Below are 11,192 nucleotides of genomic sequence, written 5' to 3' on the forward strand. Positions count from 1 at the left end.
GATTTTCAGCATTTCCTGCTGAACGTCAAAGAAAATGGCAGTCAACAAAAATTAGAGTTTATTTCAAATTGCTCTTTAACTCCTGAAAGATTTAAGAAACCTATAAAACGTAACAAAATCATCAATTTAGCTTCTCAAAACATTACAAAAGTTCTCATGACTAAAGATAAAAATAAGAAGGTGATGAAAATGGAACGAGACATCTTTGGACGACTTCTGGCAGTTAGCAAACGAAAGAAAATTAATCTGGAACATTGCTTCACTTTTCCAGTCGCACCCATGCCGTCTTTACTTTTTTCATGTAGGGGAGACCGGGGAGAGTTCGGACCATTTTTAAAAATTAATTTTTATTAGAAAAGTGTATTGATATATTTACCTTTTAAAGTAGTTAACTTAAGCTTCCAAGGTTCAGGCATAACCAATCAAGAGCAGAATATATCAAATCAATAAATTAACAACAAAAATAAAAAAATATTGCAGGGGGTCATTTGTCCGAAGTCTCCCCAGAAACGGGGAGACTTCGGACTAGGAACTGGGAGACTTCGGACAGTACTGGGAGACTTCGGACAGTACAACATATGTTACTTATAAAAATGTATTTAAAAAAAATAGACATGTTTAGATATTAAAAAATTAATGCAATGAATAATCTTCTAAATCTGTATTAAAATAGATCATATTTTCATATCTTTGACGTGTATCTTTCAAGGGCTTCGGTAAAATACATTTTATGTCTTCAAATATAACAAAAGCATCTTCTTCAGTGGAGATAAACCGATTAGAAGTGGCATGTTTTTTATAAAATTTTACGTCGTATCCTTTTATCTGTTTTTCCTGAATTTCTGCAACATAGTGCCGAAATGTAGCTGGTGTTTTTCCATAAACTCTGGCAATTATAAACTGACCATTTGCAATATTTGTTTCTTCTGTATCCATTTCGTCATCTTGCTCTATGAAGTCAGAGGATTTTTCATTGCTCATTATGTCTTCAGAGGAAGAAGAAGAAGATGTTTCAACAATTTTTTTAGTGACTTTCTGTCTTTTTTTAGGATTTACTTTCCTTGTAACAGATCGTTTTAGTTTCCTGTTGGCAATTTCGTCTTTTTCTGGAGTATCCGTGGCAATGATACATTTGCCCTTAGGCCTCCCTCTATTTGATGTTTTACGTTCTGGCGCCTTGGGAAACGGTCTAACCATTTCTGGAGAAATGATGTTTGGAGAAGTTGAGTGACTCGGAGAAACTAAAACTTTGCTTGGCCCCGGTTTGGACAAGCTATCAAAATCTCTTTTTCCGAGTTCCGGTTCTGTAGTAGGCATTGGTCTATCTGTCACGTAAGAAGATAAGAACTCTTCTTCTCCGAATATATTCCTGTCAAAAGGCCAAATACCTGTACACTTGAAACCACTTTTAATATTAACTGGATTGGCAGCTCTGTCCCAAGCAGAAGAACAAATAGCAGGCAAGTCATATATAGAAAGTGTCTGACCAGGATTAGACAACATCCAGGAATTAGCACCATCATTAAAAAACTTTTTGAAAGGACCAAACACTGTTCGGTCCAAAGGTTGTAACTTATTAGAAGTATGAGGTGGTAGTGTCAAAACAGTAATTCCATTTTCTTTGCAGTAATCAAGTCCCTCCACTGAGAGATGGGACTCGTGGTTATCCATGATTAGTAAAATTTTATTAGTATCAGAGCAGAGTGTATTTTTGACAACATGTTTAAGTACTTTCAAAAAATTATCACTTGTCATCCATCCTGAAGGAGATACTAATCCTAAAGCAACTTGAGGAACCCCTTTCATCATGCGGTTTTCATCAAAACGTTGCCGTGGGAATACCCATATAGGAGGCAATGCTTTTCCATCAGCAGAAATTATGCCCACTTGTGTAACTAATTCTCCACGTTCACGTGAGGTCACCTGCCCTATTTGATGTTGACCTTTTCTTCCAATTATTTTAGGTACACGCTGAACTGTAGTAACCCCAGTCTAAAAAATAAGTGATATTAATTATCAAAATAACTAAACAAAATTGTTAATTGACTCACTTCATCTAAATTGAAAATCGCTGAAGATCCAAAAGAATGACGACGTAAAACTTCTTCTAATTTATTTTGAAACGTCTCAACAGTAACTTTGTTAAAACTCGTCATTCTAGCGAGACTAGTGGCTTCAGGTGTTCTAATAGATAGTACAGGATGACGTTTCATGAAACCTGAAAACCAGTCTGTTCCAGCTTCTTCATTTTCGCTCCATGTAGTAGGCATTTTAACATGGTTTTTCTTGGCAAATTCAAAAGCTAAACGTCTTGCAGCTTTAGGCGTTAGTCCATGAAACATGGAAGAACAATCTAATAAATATTTTTCAAGCATTTTTTCCATTATATCGGTAAACACTTGAGATTGCTTGAAATTTGGAGAGAATGTTACGTTGTCTATACCCACAGCTCTAGCTTTCTTTATGTAATCTAGAAGACTAGATTTAGGAACGCCGTAGGTTTTGGCGCTATTCCGAATGCTCAATTTGCCGTCAAGCACCTCTGATGTGGCATTTTTCATAGTGTCTGCAGAAAATTGTCGTTCTGTTACCCTTGTATATGTACGGGGCATTATGAGCTGTAAGAGAAAAATAGAATAACTACAGATCAGGGGAGACTTCGGACACACAGGGGAGAGTTCGGACACTGTGTCCGAACTCTCCCCTAATGCAAACATTGGTAATACAATGGGTTTATAAAAAAACTTACCTAAATATTGCAACAACATAAACGCAAATTAATGAAATAAGTATAGTAGATTACAGCACCAAAGTTTTATACGTGGTAAGTCTATGTATTTTAAAATATATCTTCTGGATTGCACCGATATTTTTAGAACAAAACTCGACAAAACACTTCACAATAGATAACTCTGTGACTACGACCGAAATCACAGCTGTCAATACATAACCTATAATTATGTACAAATAAGGTTGTGTTTACCAAATGACAACAGTGCATCTTCAAAAATGTGCGAAATTCAAATGTGTCCGATGTCTCCCTGTGTCCGAACTCTCCCCGGTCTCCCCTACTGGTGAAATGTTGAAATTCCTAAAGCAACATTTACGAAAACTTTGAAATCAAATATCGAAATTGTTGAGCCCACATTTATTAACTTAGAAATAATAGAGGGTTTTTATTACTTACACCTCATTGGTAACTTTATGCCACAAACATTTGAAAAATTGTAGAATAAATACTAATAAAAATTCCACAAATGCTGTTGAAATCCATTTAATATTTGACCGTTGTTTGTCACCCTCGATCATTTGAACGTCAGGCTCGAAAGGAATTCGATATTCCATATAAAATTTCAGGACCTCAACAAATTAGGTTTAAAGATTTTTTGCAAAGTCTTAAAAACTATCGTTTTAAAGAGGCACTGGTACCCTTTTTGGCTGATTATTGGGATAGTAAACATTTGCGGAGTTATCCAAAACAAAAATATATTTTTAACCGTTGATCATCATGATGAGGGAATAAGAATTGGGGGAGAAATCATAAACACTATGAGATTTGCAGATGACACGGTAATTATGGCTGAGAGTATAGAAAAATTACAAACTTTACTAGATGCAATAAATAGTGAATGCATTCAAATGGGACTTGACATCAACACAGATAAGACCAAATTTATGATAGTATCAAGGAGTCCAATAAGTAATGAACAACTAACTCTTGGTGGACCGCAAATAGAGAGAGTGACAAAATATAAATATCTGGGAGCTTACATTAACACAGAATTAGATCCTGACCAAGAGATCAGGGTACGAATAGAAATGGCAAGGCAGCGTTCTTAAAATTCAAGCAATTGTTCTGTGACAAAAATCTTAATACTGCGCTGAGAGAGGTTTGTTGAATGTTACGTCTGGTCGCAACTATTGTACGGGGTAGAAACATGAACATTAAAAGCGCAAATAATTAAGAAGCTTGAAGCCTTTGAACTTTGAATATACCGGAGAATGTTGAGAATTCCATGGACTGCCAGGGTCACCAATGAGGAAGTGCTGAGAAGGATAGGTCGAGACCAAAAATTGTTTAGAACAATAAAAGTACGCAAGACTGCATACCTTGGACACATACTGAGAAATGATAAATATAGTCTTCTGCAGGTCATCATGCAGGGTAGAGTCGATGGCAAAAATGGAATAGGTAGAAAGAGGAAGTCATGGCTGCGAAATATTCGAGACTGGACAAACATGACTGTAGACGAATTATTCCACGTTGCAAAAGACAGAGAAGCTTTTAAAAATTTGGTCGCCAACCTCCGTTAATGGGGACGGTACAAGAAGAAGAAGAAGATCATCTGTGCTACTCGTATCAAGCAAAGAAGCTGATTGTATACGTTACACGCAGAAGCGGATACGCGGATTGTTTTGGTGATTTTGCTGGGAAATATGCACAAAATTTCACAATCCGCAACTTGTCTAGCCTCTTCAGTAACTAAAAAGTTACATAACCAACACTTTGATCGCATCAACTACGTCGATTTAGCTCTGAAGTGAGGTTCAAAATTATGTCAAAATTTATCTGCTTTCCACGCGTATACATGTTGCGATTACACAGCAGCATTATAAAGGAAAAATTAGGTCATTCAAAATATTTTCTCAGAATGAAAGGTATCAAACCGTTTTTAAAACGTTAACTGATGAAGCCCGTGAATAACTGCAACAGAGTAAATGATGCAGGATTCGCATTTTATAAAAACTTCTGCTGCGAAAGAAGACAACGAAAAAAATTAAAAGTTTTGACTCCAACGCTATACAACCATGCTGAAAATCTTTAAAACAAAAAAAATTAAGAACTGATGATGATGATGATGATAGTGTGTTTGGCATGGAAACTAGTCCTTTTGCCACAGATTTTTAAATGATTTATGTTATGTTTATCAATTAAAAACTTGATTGTACTAAATTTATATTATATATCCGGATGCATATAAGTGATTACATATGAGTTCGTATATAGATTTCTGATTCAATGACAGTAGGTGGGTTATGTTTACAGGAAGTTGCACATTACTTTTAACTAGGTTCTCATAAAACGTAGATGAGAGTGCTTTATTTTTAATACATCCAAACAGGATGTGATTAACATCACACTGGGAAATATTATCGCATAAACACTTTCCTGATTCTATAATGTTTAATCTAGCCAGGTGGGCAGGAACAGCACCGTGACTAGTTTTTAATCTTGTAATAGTTGCTGCTGATCGTTTAGATATATTATAATGGAATATGTGTGGTAATTCTGTTAGGGATGGTAACGTAGGATGGATCTTGTAATAATGATTATTTGAAGTATTCGCCAATATTTTCCATCTGTCTTGCCAGTTAAAATTTATTTTTTTATTATAAAAATTGATTAGGTCTGATACTGTGTAAATATGTTCTTGTATACCTGAATGAGTAGAATCCTTAGCGAGCTCGTCTACTATTTCATTACCTTTTATCCCGGAGTGACTTTTTGCCCAAATAAATGTTATATCTTTGTTTCTCATTTTTTGTTTAATGTCACATATCAGCTCACATGTTTTATGGTTTAACTCAGTATTATTAAGTCCACTAAGAATTGACTTAGAGTCTGAGATGATCACAGCATCTTGCAAATTTGCGTGCTCTAGCCAATCCAGAGCTTTCCTAATAGCTACCGCTTCTGCAGTGTAAATAGAGCAATGTGGAGGAAGCTTTATTTTAAGTGATTTGTTTTTGGAAGGAATATACACTGCAGACCCTACTTTCCCATCGTTCAGTTTAGAGCCATCTGTTTAAATTATAGTTTTATTAGTATATTCACTCAATATGGAGTTCAACAGCTTGTTATTTATTTGATGTGAATCTGAATATTTCGGAAATATAATATTTAATTTTTTGAAGATTGTATTAAATTCTAATTTATAAAATGGTTTAATATAATTTGTTGAAAGTGTAACCGGTAAATCATTGGTTTCCAGAAAGGCATCTGCTAATGGTGGTGAATTTTTTATTCTCCAATAATTGTTTACTAGATTTTGTATGGATAATTCATACAGCATACTTAGTAGGCCACTTGTTCTAGCCCTTAATTTTAATACATATTTTGTTGCTAATAAATTTCTACGATTTTCTAATGGCATTTCATTACTTTCAGCAAGTAACATGGGGCATGGTGTTGATTTCATAGCACCCAAAGTTAATCTCAAACTTTTAAACTGAATACGATCTATTTTTAGTAAATGTGTTTTGCTTGCTGATCCGTATAACACACATCCGTAATCCAAAATTGATCGCACGTAGGTCCTGCAAAACATCAATGCAACTTTGGGATCAGCACCCCATTTCCTGCAAGTGACACATTTTAACACACGATTTAAGAACTATTTTTGTAATTCTGTTAGGCTTAATGCAACTGAGTTGGAATGTACAAAACTTCAGCCTGAAAACTGTAATTTATTGGGAACCAAACACCTTTGAAAGTACAAGACATTCTCGAAATGACGGAAGATGATGGCGAATGTAGCGAAGACAATAATGGAAATTTTAGTTCCGATGAATGAGAAGTAGAATAAAAATCACTAATTGAAATTATTGTTTTACAAATATTATATTTATATTTATGGTATAGAATAATAAAATTTTTGTACTGAATAAAATATCTTTAAGTCATTTTTTAATTATTAATTAATTATAGTCTGGACAAAATTATATCGGGCACCTTCTGTTTTTTATAATTTTTAATACACTAAATTACCTATCAAAATAATTTTTATCTTTAAACATATCGGTAAACGTCTTTCTTATATCGGATCTAAACTATTGACTGACTAAAACCTATTAGATCAGTTACTGAGGGTTTTTACCTCCGAATTCTTTATAACTTCGATTCATTTGAAATTTTGTGTGTTGGTAAATAATTACTCAAGGAACAAAAGTTATATAGTGCCGATGTGCGCTTCCACCCTGGGGGTGTTTGCCACCCCTTTGTGGGGGTGGAATTTTTTTCACTCAAAATAACCACGCTATTCAATAGAAGGACAAATTTTAAACAATAGATCTCTAGATCAATACTTTTTGAGTTATTCGCTGTTGAAAAGTGTCATTTTTCGTTAAAAAAACATGTTTTTCAAAGAATAGCTCTGAAACTAAGAGTTTTATCAAAAAAAGTGTAACGACTAAAATTAAAGCCCATAAAAATACAAAAAGATTGGCTTTTTAATGAATATTTTCAATTCAATATTAACTGAGTTATGGCTGTTCAAAGAAGGTTTGTTTTTGTTTTTGTCTTTCAATACGAGTATTTAACGTTAAATAACGAAAAACGGGTACATTTCTCGACAAAAACTCATATAATATTTTTAAAAGAGCTTAAAAAGACCTTTAAAATGAGTGGTGGTAAAAGTCCTTTGCACTAACTGTAGGTACGTGAAATATGATCAAAAAAACGATGGGTTTCTCAAATTTTTGTAAAAAAAAACGCAATAAAACTAACGTCATGTTCACTAGGATTGAAATAAATTGTTTTCCTTATAGAATTCACTTTATTTTAGTGTTTTTTGTATGATCTAAAAGTTTAACCACTTTAGAATACCCAGTTTTTGAAAAAAGTATGATTACATTTTTTATTTTTTTGTAAATATTTAAAAAAAAAAAAACTTTTTTTTATAATAACTTCAAAACTATAAACGATACGTAAAAGATGACACAATACAAAAAAATAGGTTTTTTTTTCAACAAAAATTTTTATCATTCCTATACTTATAGCCCGTTAAATTACCTGTAAAATCGTTTTTTTATGCATGTGGTAGCATCAAAATTAACCGAGTTATTGTAAAAAACCAATAGTACTTTTTAGAATAAATTTTGGAGCATGTTTTCACCCCTTAAAAATAAAAAGCGCACCTACTAAAAAAGGTAGTAGAGGTAGGTTGTAGAGTGTACATAACTTTTGAAGTGGAGGGTAAGATAAGCTTAATTTGAAATTTTCAAAGAAATCAATGCAGTTATAAAAAATTGGGAGGTATTACCTTCTGTTTTTTATAATTTTTAATACACTAAATTACCTATCAAAATAATTTTTATCTTTAAACATATCGGTAAACGTCTTTCTTATATCGGATCTTGACTAAAACCTATTAGATCAGTTACTGAGGGTTTTTACCTCCGAATTCTTTATAACTTCGATTCATTTGAAATTTTGTGTGTTGGTAAATAATTACTCAAGGAACAAAAGTTATATAGTGCCGATGTGCGCTTCCACCCTGGGGGTGTTTGCCACCCCTTTTCGAGGGTGGAAATTTTTTCACTCAAAATAACCACGCTATTCAATAGAAGGACAAATTTCAAACAATAGATCTCTAGATCAATACTTTTTGAGTTATTCGCTGTTGAAAAGTTTCATTTTTCGTTAAAAAAACATGTTTTTCAAAGAATAGCTCTGAAACTAAGAGTTTTATCAAAAAAAGTGTAACAACTAAAATTAAAGCCCATAAAAATACAAAAAGATTGGCTTTTTAATGAATATTTTCAGTTCAATATTAACTGAGTTATGGCTGTTCAAAGAAGGTTTGTTTTTGTCTTTCAATACGAGTATTTAACGTTAAATAACGAAAAACGGGTACATTTCTCGACAAAAACTCATATAATATTTTTAAAAAGCTTGAAAAGACCTTTAAAATGAGTGGTGGTAAAAGTCCTTTGCACTAACTGTACGTGAGATACGATCAAAAAAACGATGGGTTTCTCAAATTTTTGTAAAAAAAACGAAATAAAACCAACGCCATGTTCACTAGGATTGAAATAAATTGTTTTCCTTATAGAATTCACTTTATTTTAGTGTTTTTTGTATGATCCAAAAGTTTAGCCACTTTAGAATACCCAGTTTTTGAAAAAAGTATGATTACATTTTTTATTTTTTTGTAAATATTTAAAAAAAAAACTTTTTTTATAATAACTTCAAAACTATGAAAGATACGTAAAAGATGACATGATACAAAAAAAAAGGTTTTTTTTAACAAAAATTTTCATTTGTTAATTTTTTTTTGTAGCTTAAATAATAACGGAGATATAGTTGGTTGAAGTTTGCTTTATAGCGCATGAACCACTGGTCTCCGACCCTTTGACCCTTCACCCTTTAAACATGAAGAACTTTAGAATGTTTTATCATTCCTATACTTATAGCCCGTTAAATTACCTGTAAAATCGTTTTTTATGCATGTTGTAGCATCAAAATTAACCGAGTTATTGTAAAAAACCAATAGTACTTTTTAGAATAAATTTTGGAGCATGGAAAAATTTTATAATTTGGAGCATTAGATTTATTTTTAGTTTTTTGGAAAATAAAAAAATTGTAATATAAACTAAATTTTTTCTATTTATGTCCATGTCTAAGTTAAGGATTTAAGGATTTTATTTTCATCAAAAGGGGTGCTTGTAAGGGTTGAAAAAAGTAGGCTCATTTTATAAGTAAAAAATTAATTTTTGTCTACAAACAATGCACTCTAAAAATGTTTCAAATCGTTAAAAATATTTTTTAATTCATTTTTGACAAAGGGGGTGGTTGTGAGGGTTGAAATGTTAAAATTATAATAAAAAGTTATTTTATATGCAAAAAATTAATCTTCGTTAAATAAAATGCACTCAAGAAATGTTTCAAACCGATAAAAATATTTTTTTATTCATTTTTAATTCATTTTTGTCATAAGGGTGGTTGTAAGGGTTGAAAATTTCCAATAAATAAAATATTATTGTATACCTAGGATATTAATTTGTATTTGTATTTAAATACATAATTAGAATGTCTCAAGCCGCTACGACTTTTTTTTCATATTATTTTTATAAAAAGTATTAGCTTTTAATGGTTTTTAAAGGGTTTTAAGGGTTGAAAATTGTGAATAATTAATTTTCATATTAGAGAACAGATTACAATATTTACCTTATGCGAATAAACAAGATTTAAGTGCATAAAATAATTAAATCCGTATTTTTCAGTTTCTTTAAAAAGGGGTAGTTTTCACCCCTTAAAAACAAAAAGCGCACCTAGAGCGTATATAACTTTTGAAGTGGAGGGTAAGATGAGCTTAATTTGAAATTTTCAAACAAATCGATGCAGTTATAAAAAATTCGGAGGTATTACCATATTTTAAGCCTCAGTAACTGGACTATATCTGTCGAGAATTCTTTCATTGTCAATTGAAAATAACACTTACACTTACAGGTTGATCAATTTTTCAGAATTTTCTTTTAGGAATTTTTTCGAAAACGATATATGAACTAGAAATCGAAACGTCATAAACAAGACAAAAATTGCAGTTATGATTAGAACGCATTATAAAAATTAATGGGAAAATCCCAGTAGTCGGCTGTATACCATCGTTTAAAAAAAAAAAGAATGCATTATGGTTTATTGCCATTTATAAAATATTCAGTGAAAACATGTCACAAGAAAATAATTTGAGAACGGTTATGGTGTTAAAATTCTGATTGTGGGTGTTAAGTAAAACTGAAACAAATATAGAGGAATCAACAACAGAAATTTGTATGGTTTAAAAAACAATAACTAAACTAACATAAGAAATCATCTCGTATAAAATTTTAGAAAAATAAAAGTACATTATACAATAACTATATTTTTACTATATGATACCCTAATTATTGATAACACATTTTATCATAAAACAATACATTTATACAAACAAAAAATAATAATGCGTTTAGTTAGCTATTATAACTGGCGAAACATCTACTAGCTTACCTGACAACAACACACTAATTATTGCCTTACTTGTTAAACATATTTACTAATATAATATCCCCTCTTTTGTATGGTGCGGTATATAAATACTTCATTAACATTATAGGTTTTTCCATTTATACTTGTTTGAAATGATAATAAAATCGACTAAAAATATTTGCTTAATTGTGATCATGAAATATAGCAGTCTATAAAAAGTGTCTCTTGCTTATTTCTTTTTTTTTTGGCTTCTACTAAAATTTAGTATTACAATTTTCGTTTTATATAATATTACGATAAATACAGATCTGTTACTCCAGATTAGTATTTCTGCTCTATACCATTGACACAACTTGCAATTAGCAACGATGATCTTCTAGTTCCATGACTGTTGTTGATCACTGGATATCACGGAACACGTTAATTGACTTACGAATATATAAAC

General features: G+C 31.7%; 1 protein-coding gene across 1 annotated transcript in view; it reads right to left on the reverse strand.

Annotated features, from left to right (window-relative positions):
- LOC140436662 (D-altritol 5-dehydrogenase-like) overlaps nucleotides 1–10,854 on the reverse strand; it is a 33,907-nt gene extending 23,053 nt beyond the window's left edge. The window contains exon 1 of the mRNA XM_072525668.1: nucleotides 10,769–10,854. The gene's annotated coding sequence lies outside the window, so the exon portion shown is untranslated. The remainder of the gene's footprint in view (nucleotides 1–10,768) is intronic.
- Nucleotides 10,855–11,192: the final 338 nt, after the last annotated feature.

This window comes from Diabrotica undecimpunctata, chromosome 3 (assembly GCF_040954645.1).
Source record: "Diabrotica undecimpunctata isolate CICGRU chromosome 3, icDiaUnde3, whole genome shotgun sequence".
NCBI classification, from domain to species: Eukaryota; Metazoa; Arthropoda; class Insecta; order Coleoptera; family Chrysomelidae; genus Diabrotica; species Diabrotica undecimpunctata.